Raw genomic sequence first — 23,738 nt, 5'->3', positions numbered from 1 at the left:
TTCTCGAAGAGCCATCTCAGTCTTAGGAAAGTTCAGAGTTAAGCAAAGTAAAGCCAAGTCCTTTGAGCTGACTCTTCTGGTAACCACAAGATATTTCAAAACAAAGAGCCAAAATTCTTTGAGAGTAAGGTTCATCTTGCTCCCTCCCTTCTTTCCTAGGAAACTAATAATCTCCACAAAGAAGAGAGGCTATTTATTGTCTTCAAGACTGCTGCACAGCTGGAGAGTGGATGATGAGGTCGTTCAAATTAAAACCCCATTCATCTCTTTAACTCAGACTAGACTGTTTCTTGTTTTTCTCCATTAAATCATCACCTGGTTGCTGGAAATCTTTGATTAGTTTCTAAGTTCCAATAAAGGTACTCTTGACAATCCTCACAACTAATCCACTTCTGTGGAATGTCAGATTTTGGGAGTTCCCCACCTTGTCATTTTCACTTATGACACTTTAATTTTTTCTAATTGTTCAGAAAAAATACTTGAATTATAGTTGAGTTGATATTTATTCTGTTCCCTTGTTTTGTTATTTGTCCTTAGATACTGCTATTATCCAGTTTGGACTTTCTTTCTTCTTCTCTTCTCTCTGTCTCTTTTCTTTCTTTTTAAAAGTATTTTTTAGCAATTTCATTTATTCCAAAACATTTCGTAAAAGTTTTTCTCAATCTTTTTATTTTCAAAACTTCATCTTTTTCACTATTTATTTATTTTAGAACTCTAGTCTGTTTTATTTATCTGTTCTTTCATTCCCTTTAGTTTGGTTTGCATATCTGAAATGATTTTTTATTTCTAATTATGTCCTGTGGTCTAACATCTCATTTTAGAATTTTTGTAATCCTAGTTTCTCTATGTTCATGTTTTATGTCATTTATTAAAGTATTTTGCTATTGTGCAGTGAACCCTGGATGTTCAATTTTGTGAGGCTGCTCCAAACCCTTCACAGCATCTCATAATCACTTACGTACTTTTGCAGTAGGTAAACCTCCTCTTAATTTTACTCCCTGCATATGAATTGATATGTTATGATTTTTAGTACATAGGCTATTTGGACTTCTATTATTCTCAGATCTATTAGATTCTCTATTGTTTTCTTTTCTTTCTGCACCAAAGATATTGATACTTAGGTAGGACTTCTCATTATTGATTTTTTTTCCTATTCATTTTATCTTGTGGTTCATAGTAATATCTCATTGCCCAGTTTCATTATAAAGTTTGTCAATGGGATTCTGGTTTTCTATTGGGTTATTCAGTCTGTTTTTGTCTTTGGATTCAGGAATATTAAAAAACTGTGACATGATTGCCATCAATTTCCTAGAATCCTGTTTCATTCTTGTGGGTTATATGTATCCTTATACTGTATAATATTCATCTTAACTGATACTGATGAGGCAAAAAATAGGAAAGTTGTTGGGCTGCACATTAATGTGGCTATGCTTCCATTACTTTATGACCATTAACATTACAATTTACTTGTAGTACTTATTTCTGTATCCCCTATCCAATCAATATTGGTGTCAAATGTTATTTATTTGAATATATATATATTCAAAATAGCTTCCTCAAGAAGGAGAAAAACTTAAAAATATTTTGGGGACTAAGTTTTAAAAGAAATGTATTGGTTCTGATTAATACACTGATGTTTTTAAAATTCAAGAGTAAAAGGTCTTGCTTTAAGAAGTAGCTTCCTATACAAAGTTCTGAATAGTGACATATTTTAAAAATTACTAAATACTTATGCACATTAATATTCATCAGCACACATTTATTTTAGGTTTCAAAAGAAATCTTTTCTAAAAAATCAACTTCCTAAAGAAAATGTTATGGCTCAATTGTCTAGGTTTTCTCCTATCTGCTTATGCATCCCCTTATAGTTTATCTAACCCATTTTATGGAAGATCTACTCCAAGGTTAGGAAAGCTAGTAAGCACTGACAGAAAAAAAATTGTATGGTTTCCACTTCACTAAACTTAGAGATGAAAGTTAAATATTGTTTTTGTGTTCTAATCACATATAAGCTTACTATCACAGAACATATTCTGCCCAAATATTACCATGCTTTTCTGGTAATGGCAGTGGAAAATGTTCCCTCTTAATAGTGAAATATTTCAGTGTCTGTGTAAGAGTAAGTTTCCAGACTTCTGGGAACTATTTTAGAGGAAAGATAAATAACTTTAATTAATACCAGGGAATGAATAGATTTTGAATTGTATTATTTAAATGCTTGAGAAAATGTTTCATATGAGATAATTATTTTAAATACATATATTTCTGCTTTAATCAGATTTTTATAAATCCTTGAAAGCATATAACTATGCTTTATAGTAGTGGATTAATATTCAAGCATATCACCTGATAATATTTTTATGTATTGTAGAGACCACTATGGTGTCTCTTGGGCAGCAGTACTAAAAAAAGAAGATATGCGGAAATAGAGACTTGTTAGGAAACCATGGATGCTTCTTGCATTGATCAGGTTTTGGAATGGTGCTTTAGCATACCATTTTCTATATTCTGCAATCTATGACCTTTTTTACTAAATTGTTGTTTTTACTACAGAAAATAAGTATGTGTTCATTATTCTTCCTTTTAATATTACTAGGTATGATAAGTGAGAAACTAAATCAAACTAATTCTGTCATACTTGTGCTGTTTAATGCTCACTAAATCTCATGTTTCTTTCCTGAAAAATATGGATTAAAATGCAAAGAACTAAAGAAAAAACCCAACACAAGGTCAAGAATTAACTATATGGTTAAAAATATTAGCCTATTCTATCTTTGCCCTACAATAATAAAATATTTATAACCAACCAATATCTGCATTACAGGGTTTCTGTGCTATAAACTTCAATATCTGCTTGCAAAGCAGTCAAGTTTTATTTTTCCTGAAGACAAGCATTTACAATTTTTAGACATTTGGTCATAATCATAACCTTTCTTATTATTACTATATATCATTTAAGGCAGCCATAGATATGTTGGCTTCCTTTCAAATTAATCAAAGAAAAGATAATTTTGACAATCAAATACCTGAGAGGAGTATGCTAAAGTGTAATTATATGATTTCTACATCACATATTAATTCATCAAAAACAAATTTCTTATTATGTATATATATAAAATATTTTAAAATAGATTTAAGAGGTTGAAAAATTGAAAGAAGAATATATTCAAAGTGCTGAAAGAGAAAAAGCAATCTAGGATACTCTAACCAGCCAGACTATCATTTAGAAAAAAAGGAGAGATTACAAAAATTCTCAAACAAGCCAAAACTAAAAGTTCATCAATACTAAATCTACCCTAAAGGAAATGCTAAAGGTATCCCTATCTCTCGCTGAGATGATGTTCATCTTCTTACTCTCCAATTATTAACTGTTAGTCTTCCTTTGTGACTGAGCTATGAAGTTTGCAAACCAACTACTGTATGATCTTATCCAGTTTAGCAGAATCTCTAGCTGTAGTTAGAAAGAAGAGAGACTGTGCTCATTCTGGATAAAGAGGGTAAGAAGATGGTTGACAAATCTAGTGGATTGCGGTAATGAGTTTAGAGATTTAATCAAGGAGAGAAATGAAGATAAAACATAGAAATACAAAATCAAATTGTATCTCTTTTGAATTTTTAGGGGGGGTTCACTTCAAATTCTACACGGAATCTGTGACAGTCAACTCCTGTAATGATGATGGAAAAGACCAAAAGGTAAACAAGACTTATAAATCCACTTAAAATTAGTTTTGAATCGCTCTCAACATATGCTGCTACTGCTGCTAAGCCACTTCAGTCGTGTCCGACTCCATGTGACCCCACAGACGGCAGCCCACCAGGCTCCCCTGTCCCTGGGATTCTCCAGGCAAGAACACTGGAGTAGGTTGCCATTTCCTTCTCCAATGCATGAAAGTGAAAAGTGAAAGTGAAGTCGTTCAGTCGTGTCCGACTCTTAGCTACCCCATGGACTGTAGCCCACCAGGCTTCTCCGTCCATGGGATTTTCCAGGCAAGAGTACTAGAGTGAGTTGCCATTGCGTTCTCCGTCTCGACATATGGGCATTAACCAATTAATGATAACTAGCTAGTTTTTAATGTGTAACTGACAGAGAATTCCAACACAAATTATAAAATTAGGACAAATAAAGACACAAATGTTGCTAATGTAATTCAAGCAGAACATCCAAAGTTTGCAATAACTAACTCTTCAAGTCATTAAAGTTAATTACAATGGACAAAGGAAGGAAATAAATATTGCTTGGAAAAAAGTATGGAATCCAGAAGGCTATGTATATTAAAGATTCATTTGCTTATGAAAATAGTTTAATTGATCATTAATAGCTTTAAGCAGATGAAACTAATATTGAATGCTAAATATTTATCACATATATGAACAAGTTTTCATTTTGACAATTTCCATTCTATACAAAGCAATGCATAGTTTATTATTATTAAAATTATGTCAGATTTACAAACTGCATATTTAAACACATTGACAGAAACTATTATAAAGCCAAATTGCATAATTTCTTAAGTAAAGATGGATGATTACTAATTTCTTCAGAAGGGATATGAAGGCTAGCAAAGATAATATAATTTGGTTTTAATTAATTTAATTCATTTTAAAATTGCCTTATATAAGTTGCTATTAACACACTTCTATTTTTGTTGTTATACTTTTGTGGTCATATATTTGATCCCTAAAAGTGAGAGTAAAATAATCACTTTTGATAAAATTCCTTTCTATTTTCCTAGAGGTGCTGATAAAAGCAAGTGACATTTTGGTTACTCATATAAATTTGTTTGGGTTTCACAGAACTCTGGTAAACCTTCAGCAAATCACAGAAACAGAGTATAGAATAAAGCCCCAATTAGAATAGTAAATATATGTATCATATAGCACTTATAAAAATGTATTCTAGCTCTCTTCCCAACTCAGAAGATTGTTACTACTATTCATAAATTTTAGATACAGAGTAAAATAATTTGGTTAGGTGACAAAATGTAGAAGAGTATAGCCTTTTTTTTTGCAGCTTTATTTTTATTTTTTTCATTTATTTTTGTTAGTTGGAGGCTAATTACTTTACAATATTGTAGTGATTTTTGCCATACATTGACATGAATCAGCCATGGATTTACATGTGTTCCCCATCCCGATCCCCCTTCCCACCTCCCTCCTCATCCCATCCCTCAAGTATAGCCTTAAGCGGGGTCCAAGAGAAGATTACAGTGATCAGAAATGAGACTAGTAGGATCCCCAAACCTCAGCCCATCACTTGACAGAAAGACAATCCTTGCTATTAGAATGTGTTACTTACATAAACTTGACTTTTGAGCACTGTGGTTTTAGGTTGGTAAAGCTCTTTGAATTCCATTAATTTTCTTCAGAAGTATGCAGAACTAACATATAACTTTAAATAATGTGTTTTCCATTTTCTATTCTATTATAATAAGTAAAAATGATAGATTTGAGTATTTTTGCAAGTATCAATAGCTGAAAAATTCAGATGATAAAAATTCAAGTACCAGTTTGGGTTCCAATTTCAAAGGGCCAAAAATGAGTTTTAGAATACTGATAAAATGTTTCTGAATACACAAACTATTTCATTTTTCAATCTACAAAACAGAGATAGTATTTGCCACCCACATACCTCAGGAATGACACTAGGAAAGTGCTTTGTACTTTTGTCATATTTAGCCTTCTGTCTAATCATCCTATTAACCTGCTTCTTAGTGATTACAAAGACATCCTTGACAAAATGAAAGGCCATTGTTAAAACATGTTCCTTTAGCTGCCAAATGGCATCTGTTTGTGTCCAAGTATGGTGCTGGGCATTTAATTTAAATGGAATTTTATTTAGATTTCTGCTATCAAGCATTAGAACCATTTCAAGTGTTTTATTCACATACATCCAGGATTATATTAGGGAATACCATCAATGAAGCAGTTTTTCTTTAAGAAGTTATAATCACTTATAGAAGTATTAAGATTATTCAAAATCATGGCTATACTATATAAATTATATAAACTAAACTTACTATTCACATGCTACCTAAAGCAGAAATTTAAGTACCCTAAAGAATACTTTTTACTGTGGTATATTTTTCTAATAATCAGTATATATTGTACATTAATTTTAACTTTGGGTTATATAAAGAAGTGGTTTAGTGCTATTTCAGATATTGTAGCAAAAGATACTTTGCTAACTGAAGTTACTATTACCTTTCATTGGTTTGGCAGAAAATATCAGCTGATCCAAAAGATATGATTTCTTTTCTTCTGAGATAGACAGATAGGGTAAAATTACCAAACTCTTTTGTGGTTTGGTTTGGCCATATTGCTGGGTTCTAACCAAAAATATGAGTAGACATTACATGCACCATTTTTGGTTCAAGGACTTTGTGTTACAATAAGAAATAGATATAAGCATCCCCCACTACCCAAAAATAGAGCAGTTCTGTGAAGCCCTTTGTAAGCCAAAAGTGGTGTAAAGCACAGACTATACATAAAGACACATCTAAGGGATAGAGATAAATGCAGATTCTCACTGGCACAGTTTAAAGCTTTGATGGCTTGATGACCTGTATTTGGTTTGTGTCCTCAGTTCTTAATGGAGTTCCTAAATCACTTGGAATTTTCTAAGTGGTAGGATACTAAGAGAATCTTTTGTTCTAATGAGTTAACTCTTGCAGGGTGCTTAGCTTGAGGATGGAACTGGTTACCAGAAAGACCAAGCCATGTTAGAGGACTGGATCTTTCAGTTCCAACCCCTGATCCCTGAACTTTGAGCCTCCAGCCTGAGAGTGGCTGGGGATTCGGTGAATCACCAGTGATCAGTGATTTAATCAAACTTGCCTTCTTAATGAAATCTCCATAAAGCATATAAATGATGAGATATGGTGAGCCTCCCGATTGGGGAACATATCAGGGTGCTGGAGACTGCGTGGAAGCTCTGTGTCATTTCCCCGTACTTTGCCCAAAGCATCTCTTTCATCTGGCTTTTTCTGAGTTCTGTCCTTTGTAATTAACCAGTAACGGAAACTATATACTTGGAAACCATTCTGGCAAATTATCAAACCTGATGAGAGGATCATGGGAACCCCTGATTTATAGATGGTTGACCAGAAGTGTAGTTGACAACCTGGGACTTGCAATGGTCATCTAAAGTTTCAGAGTCCTGTGGGACTGAACTGTTAACCTGTAGGATCCACACTGACTCCCAATAGTTAGTGACAGAATTGAATTTAATTGTACACTTTGATGGTGACCGAAGGATTTGAGAATTTTCTAGTGGTGGGAATAATGCTACACATTTAGAGTTAGAAATGTTGTGAGTAAAAACAGTTTAGAAGATTTAAGAAGGTATGCCTACTGACTACTGTCTTCTCTACTGGTCTGAATATTAAGTCTCTGACAGCTGTTGAAACAACAAGATAGAAAGGGTCTGTTTCCTTGAATCACAATATGGAGGAAAATCTTCCAAGTGGGGAAACTCACATTGGACGGTAATATGTTTATGATATAACCTTCTGTTTTAAGTCACTTTACACACCTGGTTCTAAATATACTATAGCCTAGTCTATCGACTCTTGTTACAAAAGTGTAACATTTATTATTTTCTATTCAACTATAAAAAATTGAATAATGAATGTGAATTTGCTAGTGACATTTACTATCATTATTTTAATAAACATAAGATTTACTATAACAATTACTGCTACTGTTAACCTAACAAAAACTTGAGTCACCATCACAGACAACAGAAAGGTATTCAAGTTTAAGTATTAAATTAGCAGCATTCATACAAGGTGAGCAGAAAATATTCATGATTTGATTCTCCTTACTTTAAAAGCAAATTAGGTATAAAGTGTTTGATTGTATATAAGTCTTTGATAGAAGTGAGATTTTTATCTTTTTTGAAGTAAGCAAATGACACTCACCTTATTCTTTGTTGTTTTCCAAGATGATAAAAAAATCAGATATTCCTTGGTCTAAATCTCAGGAATTTATCAGATCAAACCCCCTCCTTTAATTAATATGCAAGCATATAGGAGCATGATGATATATGTTTTCACATGAATTATCTCATTTGATGGCCCATTACAGCTCACATGGTATGCTGATCCCTACCCTATCATTTGAATAAATAGATAAAGGAAATAAATGAATTTAGAAATTGCCTTAAGTCACACAGAAAGACAGCATTAGGAAAAGGATTTGCTGGGAGATATGTTCTATGTTGACAGTTCTTTCTAATCTAAAATTTTGGCCCTAACTTGTAATTATGAACTTTCCCGAGAAGAGGAACTGTGTTTCTACCATATTGAGTGCACCTCTTGAGAAAAATAAATACAAAAGCTAAAAAAATGTAATTTTTTTAACAGTAGTCCCTAGTATTATACTTAGTAGCATGTCTAGAAAGAAAAAAAGAAGCAAAAATGAGAATCCTGAGATAGAAACAACTACCAAGTCAGAATGTTTCTGAAGGGCTTCTGCCAAAGTTGATAAGTTTGAGATTCAATTTCAATAGTCATGCAGTTATGCAGATTGTGGAAGATGATAAATCTGTTGGCTAAACCAGGAAGCAAGCTGCCACAAAAATCTGGGCCCTCCAAAGTTCTACACCTTCTGAGCAAATGTTAATAAAAGGAAAGATGAATTCTCCAACATGATCCACAGTAAAAGGTAAAAAAAAAAAAAAATCTCTTGAGAATTTGTAAACATAAATAGTTATTTGCAAAGTTGTGTAGCCTGAATTCATTTAAAATGTTTAGTAATAAAACCTCAAGCAGATAGCTTTATTTAAAGTCATGCTGGGAATGTATTGCTACCAGGCAACCAGTAGAAGAAAATACAAACCATTTCTGGAGGAATATAACTTTTCCATGGGACAATTCAGCAGATAAAGTCCAATAAATATGAAGTCACAGAAAATATATAAATAGATAAATAATATAGATTCTCATTATTTATGGCCTTTATGGTCTATAGAGTTACCTGTGAGCACTGAATTAGCAAATAATGACCTCTTTCTTCTAGGGGAAATAATGGGATGGGTCTGGTTTCTGTGAGACTCTAGTCACAATGTTCCATCAACCAATCAATACATTATTTATTTTTTTATCATTTAAGTTTCTGTTTAAAGACACTGTATTTTATATAGTTAATTCATTGACATTAAACTCATGACCAACAGGACTGTCACTCAAGGCTAAATGAAAGTAATCTAATATATGTAATTATTTTTATTGGCACACCAAAGTCTTCTTGTATTTAAACATACTAAACAGCACTTTAATACTGTGTTTGAGGGCCATCTTAAAGTGTAAAAACACATACACAGACACAAGAACAAAATGCAAAAGAACTTGGCACTAAACAGACTACAGACTGGTCCCTTGTTTTTAGCAGGACAGCTGAAATAAGACGACAGAGAATCAACTTGTTGGACCTCAGTTGGGAATATGCTCGTTAGGTGACTCAAAATTTTTGCCACACTGTGCATGTCCACCTATGACCACGAAAGTGCCATGAGGATTGAATTTAGGGTTACAAATTTATTTACTGAATAAAATTTATTTTTCAGTAGACATATTCACATTTAAGGATCCATGATGCTTAGAATCATCACTTACTGGATTATAAAAGGAAGCAAAACCTTATAAACCTGAGCCAACAGGAAAACAAATAGCAGAATCAGACATGCAAAATGCTCCTTGCACTGAGATTATCCAAAGAATATAAAAGAATATAAAATGAATGTATTTTTGATTATGATAAAATGTGGATTATAAAGCATATTCATTTTATATTATTTGGAATAAAATTTTTAAAGTTCTTTGGAATAAAGCAAAATAAAAGAGCATGAACTAAGAAGCTATAAATTTGACCAATATATCTGACCAAATGAAAAGTATATAAATGAGAACATATAAAGATTAAAAATCAAAGGATATATTAAATGGCAGAGTACTCAAAGTTGAAAAGAGCTTTAGTAAACTGGAGTTGGGATCTGAGGCAATTTTCCAGATTATATCCAAAGGAGAAAAGAAGAAAAATATGAAAGAAAAATTAAAACACCTATACCATGCAGTGAGCTAGGTGAGCATTTATCTTATCATAATACAGGATGATAGAGAAAGTGTAATGAAACAAGATTTAATGAGATAATGGCTGTGATTTTTGCAGAATTGTGGCAAGACACTAACCTTCAGTCCAGAAAACCCAATATATTAGCATCATAACAAATAAAAAGAAATCCAAGACAAATCAAGATAGAAAGGTCACAAAGCCAACTAAAGAGAAAAGAGAGTCTACATAATAGAAAAATTATATTGATAGTAAATTTCTTTCCAACCTAATAAAATACTCTAAGTGTATTGAGGAAAACTCATTTTCAACTTTAGAATTATATACCTCATAAAATATCTTTTAAAAATGAGGGTATAATTAAGACTTTTTTTTAGAATATAAAAACTTCTGGCTTCTAATAGATTCTTGGTAACAAATTAAGAAAACTAAGCTTAAGGCAGAACAGAAATGATTCTCAGATTGATATTCTAAATTGCAAAGAGAAATAGTGAACAAAAAAATTAATAAATATGTTGGTAAAAAAGCAAACCTTTACCATGTAAGATCACAATAATAATATATTTTCACTATTGTAATTATGTATAAATAAAAAATTAAAATTCTTAACAATGTCATTAAATGGGGTGCAGGATGATCAGGTTAAAGAACTCTAGCAATCTTGCAATTTTAAGGGTACCTAATGGAAAGGAGAGAAATAAGATCTTTTTTATTGAATTAAGTGTGTATAATGAGTTTTCTAAGGTTAACACCAAATAAATAGAATTTATTAGAAATAAATAGAATAGAGAAGGTACTACCAAAAGTGACTATAGAAAACAAAATAGAATAAAAAATGTGAAAAAATTCAAAAGAAAACAGCAAAGGAAAAATGAAACACATATAGAAAAGATGACATAAGAAAAATCCCCAAAATAGAACAGTAGAAATTTGTATGAGTCTATCAACAGTTATGAGACTAAGCATTACACTGGAAAAGACAGTTATTTTCCAGACTGATTTAAGAAAGGAGATTTGCCAATATACTCTACATCTGGTGCATCTGAAATATAAAGACTCCAAAAGGTCAAAATTAAAATTTGATGTAGCTATGTTTGTTTAGAAAGAGAGAATTTAGGTTAAAACATTACTTAATAAGCACAGGACTAATTTTACTAGAATTACATATTCAAACTTGAATTCATGTTCTAACATAGCTTTACAACATGGGTTTTTCTATAAAATAAATGGATATTTCCACCATTATAAGTAGAGATATTTCCACCATTGTAAGTACTATATTCAGTAATCAATAGATCAGACTGACAAATGGATAATATATGTGTAGGGGTTCATTTTATAACTCTTTCCCTTATTGCAAACAGAAATTTAATAAAGCATTTACTAAGAAATACCTATGAAATATTGGCACATGTACCTCACTGCATTAAAAAGCTGGTTACAAACTTCATGCAGATGCAGTGACAGGTTGGCCTTATACCTTTTTTTCTTTTTGGAATACTTTGCCTTTCCTCTTCACCTAGCTACCTTATATTCTTCTCTGTGTTCTCCGTTTCCTCAGGGAAGCCTTTTCTGGGCCATTGACCTTTGAGTTTGGACCCATGTACTTGCTTTCATCACACCCTGTAACTCTTCAATTACCAAACAATTTGTTTTAGATCGAATGCATGTTATAATCCTTCAATTATAACACAGTTTGTTTTAGATCAAATCCATGAAGCCATGACCATGTCATTCTTGTAAATTATTCTATCTCCAGTCTTAGCACAGTGCTAAGCTTCTAGTAGTCGTGATGGGTTAATAATTGCAGGTAGAAATGAAGGCAGAAAGGAGTAAATGAGGGAGATATTCTTTATGTCGACAATTGGCTTTGGTGCACTGAGACTCCAGAGAATATATTGTAATTAGTTAGAGATCTGTGGGGGTCATAGAATCTCAGAGGGTAGGTGCAGTGCCAAAAATGAAGATGCCTGATGTACCTGAGGCAGGCCAAAATTAGAGAGAAAAGAAATATGCTGCTCATATAATGATAGAACTTAATGCAAGAGCAACTATGAGACACCACTTAGAGCCTCCCAGAAATGACTGCATTAGAGAAGGCGGCTTTGCAGGAGCTGGAGGGCCTGAAACACATACTGGAAAAGTATACAAAGCAGTACAGGTGAGTGTTATTTTGGCCCCTGTGATCCAGGTTTTAAAACCCAGGCTGCTGTGGCAGTAGCAGACAGAAACTACAATGTAAACAGCAACAACGGTTTAGAATGCTTGGGGCATAAGCTATTTGACACCAAGATTACTATGAATGTTTTTTATTAGGGACAAGAGATGAGGCATCAGATATACAGAAACAAATGTCAAAATTGGCTATGCCATTGGCAGTTGAAAAATAAGGCCACAAACAAAATCAAAAGGTTCAACTTAACCCAAAACACAGAAACTACAGAAGAGGAGGAGAGACACATCTGCTCCAGAAGGGATTTTCAATGAGCAGCAAGAAAAAGCAAAAAAAAAAAAAAAAAAAAAAGCATTACCCCGAAGACTTTTAAGGCTGGCAGAGAATAAACACAGCCATTACCCAGTTTCACAGCTGTAACCTTGGGGAGCTGAACTGGAACATGGAACGGTTGCCACCTGTGCAGCTGAAGAAAGACTAATAGCAGGAACTTAACATCAGATTGGTGATTTCTTGGCTGCAGAAAAGGTAGCATCTTTCATAAAGCAAGCTGTTTTCCTGCTTTTAGGGACTCTGGTTCTACTGAAGATTGTTGTTTTATAATGGAGAAAAACCCTTGCTGGCAACATTGCCTATATACTGATCTGTCATAAAAGACTCTAACAGATGTTCCTGCCCAGTCCCCTCTGTGACAGAACATTCATTGTGGGTAATGTTTGCAGTGCATTCTGCTCGTGAGAAGCTACCAGTGATGCATTTCTTCCAAACAAGTACTGCATGCCAAAAACTCAGCATATCTCTGAAGATTTTTAACCCGATACCTTTCACAAAATAAAATTCACATTCAGTAGTTTGAAGACTAAGGAATAAAAAATGGGAAACAAATTGTATGTCCCCTTTGCTTGGCAAACAACCAGATTTCAGTATAGTGATTAGACTTTTTCCTGCTATTGATTTCTGGAGGAGAAATAAAAGCTAATGTTCTTATGTGCATGCTAAGTTGCTTCAGACATGTCTGACTCTTTGCGGCCCCATGGACTGTAACCTGCTAGGCTCCTCTGTCTATGGGATTCTCCACGCAAGAATACTGGAGTAGGTTGCCATGCCCTCCTCCAGGGGATCTTCCTGACCCATGGATTGAACCCTCATCTCTTATGTCTCCTACACTGGCAGGTGGGTTCTTCTCCCCTAGCACTACCTGGGAAGTACGTGGGTACCCTATTTTGAACTTGAAAGATTGTTTCTTCCTGATTAGGTTTTAGTTATATATTTTTGGTAAGGAAACTACCAGTAGTTTTATTGCATTACATTATGAGGTTATCCCACAGTTGTTGATAACACCTTTGATTGTTATAATTGGAGACTGCCAGACATATTTCTCTTTGTTAACAGGAAGTCAAACTCGGGGTGACATGAAAGGATTTAAGGCCTCTTGCAATAGGTTAAAGAATGGAGTATGGATGGTGGGACTGAGGCAGAGAGCTAAGTTAGGAAACTTATAATAATCCAACCAAGGTCTGAGAAAATAGTGGCAGGGTCTGAGAATAGTGGCAAGGTGGGTAAGGCAGAGAGCAACAACAAAAAATGCCTGAGATGTAAAACTACCTTACCCACAGGGCCTGGGGACTGTGAGACACATTGGAGGGAACAAGATTTAGAGATTTTAAAAAGGAGTCTAAGATGAATCCTAGGTTCAGGGCAGCGGGAATGAGAGTGGATTTTCTTTTTGGACCTTTTTAGTATGAGATTGCCTGGGGACTTCAAGTGTAGATAGCAAGGAGACATTTGGAAGTTCAGTTCAGTTCATGTTGCTCAGTAGTGTCTGACTCTTTGGGACCCCATGAACTGTAGCACACCAGGCCTACCTGTCCATCACCAACTCCTGGAGTCCACCCAAACCCATGTCCATTGAGTCAGTGATACCATCCAACCATCTCATCCTCTGTCATCCCCTTCTCCTCCTACCCTCAATCTTTCCCAGCATCAGGGTCTTTTCAAATGAGATAGCTCTTTGCATCAGGTGGCCAAAGTATTGGGGTTTCAGCTTCAACATCAGTCCTACCAATGAACACCCAGGACTGATCTCCTTTAGGATGGACTGGTTGGATCTCCTTAGAGTCCAAGGGACTCTCAAGAGTCTTCTCCAACACCACAGTTCAAAAGCATCAATTCTTCAGTGCTCAGCTTTCTTTATAGTCCAACTCTCACATCCATACATGACCACTGGAAAAACCATAGCCTTGACTAGATGGACCTTTGTTGACAAAGTAATGTCTCTGCTTTTTAATATGCTGTCTGGATTGGTCATAACTTTCCTTCTAAGGAGTAAGCGTCTTTTAATTCATGGCTGCAATCACCATCTGCAGTGATTTTGGAGCCCCCAAAAATAAAGTCTGACACTGTTTCCACTGTTTCCCCATCTATTTGCCATGAAGTGATGGGACCAGATGCCATCATCTTAGTTTTCTGAATGTTGAGCTTTAAGCCAACATTTTCACTCTCCTCTTTCACTTTCATCAAGAGGCTCTTTAGTTCTTCTTCACTTTCTGCCATAAGGGTGGTGTCATCTGCATGTCTGAAGTTATTGATATTTCTCCTGGCAATCTTGATTCCAGCTTGTGCTTCCTCCAGTCCAGCATTTCTCATGATGTACTCTGCATAATTTAAATAAGCAGGGTGACAAAATACAGCCTTGATGTACTCCTTTTCCTATTTGGAACCAGTCTTTTGGTCCATGTCCAGTTCTAACTGTTGCTTCCTGATCTGCATACAGGTTTCTCAAGAGACAGGTCAGGTGGTCTGGTATTCCCATCTCTTGAAGAATTTTCCAGTTTATTGTGATCCACACAAAGGCTTTGGCATAGTCAATAAAGTAAAAATAGATGTTTTTCTGGAACTCTGTTGCTTTTTCAATATTCAAGAGGATGTTGGCAATTTGATCTCTGGTTCCTCTGCCTTTTCTAAAACCAGCTTGAATGTCTGGAATTTCATGGTTCACGTATCGCTGAAGCCTGGCTTGGAGAATTTTCAGCATCACTTCACTAGTGTGTGAGATGAGTGCAATTGTGTGGTAGTTTGAGCATTGATTGGCGTTGCCTTTCTTTGGGATTGAAATGAAAACTGACCTTTTCCAGTCCTATGGCCACTGCTGGGTTTTCCAAATTTGCTGACATATTGTGTGCACCACTTTCACATCTTTTAGGATTTGAAATAGCTCAACTGTAATTCCATCACCTCCACTAGCTTTGTTCATAGTGATGCTTCCTAAGGCCCATTTGACTTCACATTCCAGGATGTCTGGCTCTATGTGAGTGTGACTGATCACACCATCATGATTATCTGGGTCGTGAGGATCTTTTTTGTACAGTTCTTCTGTGTATTCTTGTCATCTCTTCTTAATATTTTCTGCTTCTGTTAGGTCCATACCATTTCTGTCCTTTATTGGAAGTAGACCAAGGTAAAATTAAGAGGGATGACTGTTTTTGTATTTGTTTTTTTTTTTTCCTTTTATCTATGTTTACTGATGGATCCCATCTCTTACTAATGGGTTGGAATTTTGAGAAAAATATTAGAAATACATAAAAGTGATTTAATCTATGTTTGCAGCTCATGGTTGTATATCCTTTGAAAACAATCTCTATTTAATGGCCATGAAAAGATATTTTGCTTCTTTTTCTTGATGATCAGTTGAAACAATTCTGAGTATTATAAATTTACCAATATAATGAAAACAAGCTTTTTGTTCCTGATACTGGAAGTATTTGGTTATGTTTCTACTATTTGATCTTAGATAAATTTTTGTTATATGAGTCCATTACACCTCACATATGTATAAGAATGTGCTATATGTACAAACAGGCATATTAAAAGTAAAAAACAACTTTTAAAATACATATTGTCTTATGTCAATTAACAAAATGGTAAAACTTCCAAAACACATGGTTGATTTCATTTAAACAAAGCTTGGGAAACACAATTAAGCAAAAGTGTTGAATTTGAATAAGAATCCTTACATCCTATTTGTGCTATTTTCATCTCAACCATATTATTCCAGCATCTAATGATTTACTATTAGCTGATTTTGGAATTAGATCTTCTGTGATTTTCAATTAATTTGTAATCCCATTGGAGGTCATAATCAGGAATTTTATTTCTAAGTCACCTCTTCTATGTTGCTAAACTCGTCTGTAGACAGGCATAAACTATGGAAAAGCTAGTAAGGAAAGAATACCTCATCACAAGGTCATTCTGTTGAAAGAAAATCTTCCAGAAACCTTTGATCAAATGTTTGCTAAACAAAATATACTGAAATGTGTTCTCCTGATTAGGATATCTAACAGCCCCTAAGATACAGGTTAAAACTAATACAGAAAACATTTTAAGACACTGTATATGTTGAACCATTTTAGAGTAACAGACCACTTGCTGCTGCTGCTGAGTCGCTTCAGTCGTGTCCGACTCTGTGCGACCCCATAGACGGCAGCCCACCAGGCTCCCCCGTCCCTGGGATTCTCCAGGCAAGAGCACTGGAGTGGGTTGCCATTTCCTTCTCCAATGCGTGAAAGTGAAAAGTGAAAGGGAAGTCTCAGTCGTGTCCGACTCTTCGTGATCCCATGGGCTGCAGCCTACCAGGCTCCTCCATCCGTGGGATTTTCCAGGCAAGAGTACTGGAGTGGGGTGCCATTGCCTTCTCTGAACAGACCACTTAACACTATCACACTATCTTATTCAATTATTATTTACAACTTTTTGAGGTAGGCAATATATTCTGATTTTAAAGATAAGGAAACTAAGGCTTAGAAGGTCTTAATAATTTAATTAATGCTATTAAACCAGTAAATCAGAAAAAAAAGGTTAAACCTAGGTCTGAACTCAGACCTAGGTCTGAAAGGTCTTCTAACTCTATCAATTTTCCTAAGTGTTCTGTCTTGAGGAATTTATTTAACTGGATCAAATGGATGCTAGTAGATGCATTTTGAAATGTGTTCACCAGTAAGTTCTCCTTAAACATCTCCAACAGGACAGTTCTACTGGCAGTGTAATATCATGTTCAGCTCTCCGTCAATGATTAATCTCTTATTTTTACATTTGATCATAAATGTTCATATGAATTTTATTCACACTAGATTATGCATCAAAATAATAGATGGAGCTTTATAAAAAAAAGTCTCTGTCTTACTTCTAGATAATGCATTTCATTAAGAGCCTTTTTCTTACACTAAAACATACCATATTTTAATATAAAACATTTTAATATAAAAATATATTAAATTATTCAGTAATGAAATGATTTACTTTCCCAAATTTGAGCCATGATATCTTTAATTTGAGAAAGCTTGTGCTCAGGAATATAGACACTGTTTGACTCAATGCTTAGGTTATATCTTAATATTTAAAGTTTTTAGCTGTGAAATATTCAGTGGTAGAGATTGTACTTACTCTCTGTAAACTCCTATTTATGGTGCTACCAAGTAGCCTATTAGGTGAGTCAAAGATAGATTAAGATTGGTTGGTAGAGTGTCCTGAATCTAATAATTGGCTAAGGCTATAGATTTTATCATTTATCTCCAAGTTTAAGCAGCTGTGTTATGGTAATTGCCTTATGCTAGAGATCTTACGGTAATTGCCTTATGCTAGAGTTCATGGTGGTAATCGAATATTTATATGCATTTATTATTGTTTTTACAACAATATGAGGGGGGGAAAGAATGAAAAGGAAAAGGAGATCATAGCTATCGATAATTTCATGTTTAAGTGAACTGAAGTTGACCAAGAAAACTACCATCTGATAGGAAGAGACTTAGATGGGTTCATAAATTCAGAGAAATACAGTGGTCTATGTAAGATGCTTATGAAGATGTGATTTCTTTTGGCAAGAACATGATTTATAAGTGTCAGTTTTATTCATCAGTATTATCAAGAAAATAATTAATGTTTTTATTAATATTCACTCAAGTAGTACCTTGCACCTCAATGAAGTTAAAAAAGTAACTTCTTTTTCATGTAATCCCAGAATAATTTCGGGTTATAAAAATAAGTAGCTAGCAAATTATGCTCTTGTCATAAAATAATAATATATGAGAGACATGTATGAGAAAAAAGAGGATAAGGATGCCAAGGTAAGAGTTTGACTGGAATACATTTTCATCATTTTGATTTGGAATTTAAAAATAAATGCCTGAAAATCTGACAGCTTTCCTCGTCTCTAGTATTAGATGTTCCATTTTCCTGCCAGACTGTTTTTCTAAGTCGGCAGATGCTTGTGTCTGAGACATGAGGAACCTTGCAAGAAATACCAGCATAGACAAAAATCGTAGGCTACCTATGTCTTCTGGCTAAATAAGGCTTTTATTTTGTCTGTTTCTAAAGTTAGGAAAACTGAGCAGAAACTAGAGATATGATAGGTTGGATATATGAAAATACATCAGTGGTCTATAAATCACTTCTTTCTTCATAAAACAAGTATGCTATATAGAAATGAGCTATGGACAATGGTCCTAAAGAAAGACCTTTTGCACTGCCTCCAGTAAGAAAGGCAAGTCGTTGACCTTTTTCAGTGGAATTAATTCTGGTTGAAAGAAATGAGGGCCCATTTTTGCCTCAATACTTCTGTGCTAAGCAAAGAGACATCATCCCAATTTGTTGAAGTGTGCAAAATTAAATTGGTAAGAGTTACTTCTTGGGTTCTGCTTCCATTTTATCTGCCACTGAATCATTTAATTGTAGAAAGTTTATTTTTTACTTAATCAGATTTTAGTTCCTATATTATTGGGCTTTAAACTTTTAAGAGTTCTTATTTTCTCTCTTTATTAAAAACCTTGGCATGATACCAGCATACTACATAAAAGAGGGCCACAGCAGAGCTCTCTGTCAAGTTTTATTTGAAGCAAGTGTTAGGCATAATTAAATGCTCCCACAAGCTTAGAGAAGTTTAAACAATATGTAGAACAAGTTTATTGTAGCGTACCTCCTAAATTCAAGTTGTAGTATCATCCAGCCTTTATCTAGATGCCTTTAGCATTTTCCCTACCTTTATAGCATCATAAATTTGGTGGGAAAAATATGTTTCATTGACTACAGTTCAGTTACCATATGAATAGAGAAGATGGGTGTTTCCTCTTCCCATCTGCCATCATGGAATTACTTGGTGAATGTTCTAATACATAACATTTAGCTCTAATACACAAATTTAGAAGGATTTTATACATGTTTATTAGCAGTTCCCTGTTTCCATTCCAGGTAGGGTATACTCAGTTACATCTCTTTTAATCCCACTTACTTTGACAAGCAGATTTCTGACTATTATACTCAGTGATGCTACCCATCCCATCATAATGCAAACCCTGTGGCTAGATGATAAAGGGTGCTGCCTGTGAAATGAAACTCAATACAGTACATTTTGATTTGTTAGATATGCTGCTTTGGTCTTTTGACAGTTGTTCTGGGAGTAAATAACATCTGCCATACAATTGGCTGGCAAAACTCATTTGTAGTAAAATTAAACCGCCATCATTTTGTTGGCATGTAAACATCAAGATAAATAGTCCATGAATTAGCAAGTTTGACATCATTTGACAGCTCACAGATAGACAGGCGCAATATAGATTTCATGTATATGCAGAGTATCTCTACCCAGGCAACTAACAAAATCACATGCAGAATCGATGTCTATAATTTGAAAACTGGAAGCAAGAGTGTCTGGAAGCAATAGCAACCTTACATTTGCCATATTTTGAGCCCTATTCTTTATCTAGCATAGTGGCAGGTCCAGGTGATCTTGTTTACCGTTAAACTATATTAAGGGTAAAATGAATTCAGAACAATAACAAAGCAAGGGTCATCATTACTTTTGCGCCTTCCTTTACCCACTAACAGATTAGAACTAGAACTAAAACCAGACACTGACATAAGTTGGTTATTAACTAGAGATGTTTATCTTCTCCCCAGGGAACTGGTGAAGTAGCTTAATTCATGTGAGTCAATAAAGAAGGAAAAATTTGTGGAAGTTTATACCTAATTTTTTTTTAATATTTTCCCAGTGGCTACAATGTTTGCCTCTGAATAGCAGGTCATTTTTAAAAATAGGTATTGAACCTTTGATATTTCCCCAGTGGCTCAGTGGTAAAGAATCTGCCTGTAATGAGGGAGACACAGGAGACACCAGTTCGATCCCTGACTCAGGAAGATCCACTGGAGGAGGGCATAGCATCCACTCCAGTATTTTTGCACAGAGAATCCTGTGGACAGAGGAGCTGTCCCATGGACAGGTGGGCTACAGTCCATAGGGTCACAAAGAATTGGACAGGACGGAAGTGACTAAGCACGCATGCATTGATCATTTTATTTAATTATTTTTGGCTATGCTGGGTCTTCATTGCTGCACTGGCTTTTCTCCTGTAGCAGCAAGTAGGGGCTACTCTCTAGTTGTGGCATGTAGGCTTCTCATTGCTGAGGTGGCTTGTCTTGCTGTGGAAGAACGCGAGCCCTGCATGTGCTCTAGGGCACACGGATCCAGGAGTTGTGGCGTGTGGGCTCAGTAGTTGCGCTTCATGGGTCCTAGAGCACATGCTCGGCAGTTGTGGCACAAGGGCTTGGTTGCTGCATGGCATCTTCCTGGACCCATTCTCCCACACCAGCAGGCAGATTCTTTACCACTGAGCCAAACAGGAAAGCCCAGCAGGTCATTTTAATGCAGGTTTATAATTTTCAGTCAATCCTTGTCTTTTTAAAGAACCAATTACACAGTGAAGTACTCCTAATTGTTGTTTCCCTTTATCCTTTGGTGAGTTCACTGGGCCTTAAGACTATTGTTTATCAAAAAGCTTTAGGGAATAAAACCATGAAAGCTTTAAAAATATGGTGGGGGAGAAAACAGTGAAATCAGTTATGGGTGAATTTTTTGTGCTTATATTGTCCCTATACATGATTACTGAGCTCCACTGAAATACCGAGGTATTAATATTTATATCACAAATTATACCACGAGAACACTTATTTTGTTAATAAAATAGTCTAGAATATAGTCAGTAGCTGATAAGTATATGCTGAATAAAATAATAAATAAAATTCTTTTTTGGAGATAGTTTATTGCTGCATCAAATGTGAGATCTATAAACTTTCACAATTGTTAGCAATTAAATATGACTATTTTATTTCTATCATTATGCTTTGATTTCATTGCTGCTATTGATGTTTATGCAGTGTGCATCTATGAATTGTGTGTTATAAAAATCCTCCACTAATCTATGTAAAGATCAATTATTTTAATTTCATTTGTGATCAGTTCAGTTCAGTCATGTCTGACTCATTGCAACCCCATGCACTGCAGCACACGAGGCTGTTCTGTCCATCACAAACTTCCAAAGCTTGCTCAGACTCATGTCCATCAAGTCGGTGAGGCCATCCAACCATCTCATCCTCTGTCATCCCCTTCTCCTCCTGCCTTCAATCTTTCCCAGCATCAGGGTCTTTTCCAATGAGCCAGTTCTTCACATCAGGTAGCCAAAGTATTGGAGTTTCAGCTTCAACATCAGTCCTTCCAATGAATATTCAGGACTGATTTCCTTTAGGACTGACTGGTTGGATCTCCTTGCAGTCTAAGGGACTCTCAGGAGTCTTCAAACACCACAGTTCAAAAGCATCAATTCTTTGGCAGTCAGCTTTCTTTATAGTCCAGCTCTCACATCCATTCATGACTACTGGAAAAACCATAGCTTTCACTAGATGGACCTTTGTCAGCAAAGTAATGTCTCTGCTTTTTAATGTGCTGTCTAGGTTGGTCATAGCTTTTCTTCCAAGGAGCAAATGTCTTTTAATTTCATGGTTGCACTCACCATATATATGAATGTTATATACCCAAGTTCCATAATAATATTAGTCAGAATAGGCAGTCCTACGCTTTAGTAGTCAACAATATTAAAGCTAGAGTGACTTCATCAAATAAAGTGTTTTCTGTTGATGGTACATACATAATGTGAGCCATCTGGGGGGCTGGGGTGTTACTCTACACAGGTTTTTGGAAAGCAGACTAAGAACAACACCACTATCTTGTAACTGTACCCTCTAGAGCTTGAGAACTCCATGTTCATCATTTGTAGGGGAGGAGTAAATGAGCTAGAAGGTCATGCATAAGCTCCTTGATGCTTTGGCTTGAAATTGACACAGGTGACTTCTCCCAGTCCATTGGTCAAAAATTAGTAATATAGTCCTCCCTAAAAGAGGAGGACTTAACTATACTATTAAGGTTCTGCACTCAATATGCCAGCAAATTTGGAAAACTCAGCCCTGGCCACAGGATTGGAAAATGTCAGTTTTCATTCCAATCCCAAAGAAGGGCAATGCCAATGAATGTCCAGACTATTGCACAACTGCACTCACTTCACAGGCTAGCAAAGTAAGGCTCAAAATCCTTCAAGCTAGGCTTCAACAGTATGTGAACTGAGAACTTCCAGATATACAAGCTGAAATTAGAAAAGGCAGAGGAACAACAGATCAAATTGTCAGCATCCATTGGACCATAGAAAAAGCTAGAGAGTTCCAGAAAAACATCTGCTTCTGCTTCACTGACTATGCTAAAGCCTTTGACTGGGTGGATCACAACAAATTGTGGAAAATTCTTAAAGAGATGGGTATACTAGACCAAAACCAGACATGGAGCAATTGATTGGTTCAAAATTGGGAAAGGAGTATGTCAAGGATGTATATTGTCACCCTGCTTACTTAACTTCTACATAGAGTACATCATGAAAAATGCCAGGCTGGATGAAGCACAGGTGGAATCAAGATTGTGGAAAGAAATGTCAATAACCTCAGATATGCAGATGACACCACCCTAATGGCAGAAAGCGGAGAGGATAAAGAGTCTCTTGATGAAAATAAAAGAGGAGAATGAAAAAGCTGGCTTAAAACTCAACATTCAAAACATGAAAATCATGGCATCTGGTCCCATTAGTTCGTGGCAAATAGATGGAGAAGCAATGGAAACAGTGACAGACTTTATTGTCTTCAGCTCCAAAATCACTGTGGATGGTGACTGCAGCCATGAAATTAAAAGACACTTGCTCCTTGGAAGAAAAGCTATGAAAAATCTAGACAGAGTGTTGAAAAGCAGAGACATTACTTACCAACAAAGGTCCGTCTAGTCAAAGGTACAGTTTTTTCAGTAGTCATTCACGGATGAGAGAGCTGGACAATATAAAAGGCTGAGTACCGAAGAACTGATGCCTTTGAACTGTGGTTCTGGAGAAGACTCTTGAGAGTCCCTTGGATAGTAGGGAGATCAAACCAGTCAATCCTAAAGGAAATCAACCCTGAATATTCATTGGAAGGACTGAGGCTGAAGCTGAAGCTCCAAGACTTTGGCCACCTGATGCGAAGAACTGACTCATTTGAAAAGACCCTGATGCTGGGAAAGACTGAAGGTGGAAGACAACTTTCTCAACCTGATAAAGAACATCTACAAAATTATGCAGCTGACATCACATTCAATAATAAATTT

Source organism: Cervus elaphus, chromosome 29 (assembly GCF_910594005.1).
Source record: "Cervus elaphus chromosome 29, mCerEla1.1, whole genome shotgun sequence".
Lineage (NCBI taxonomy): Eukaryota > Metazoa > Chordata > Mammalia > Artiodactyla > Cervidae > Cervus > Cervus elaphus.
This window is presented reverse-complemented; position numbering follows the sequence as displayed.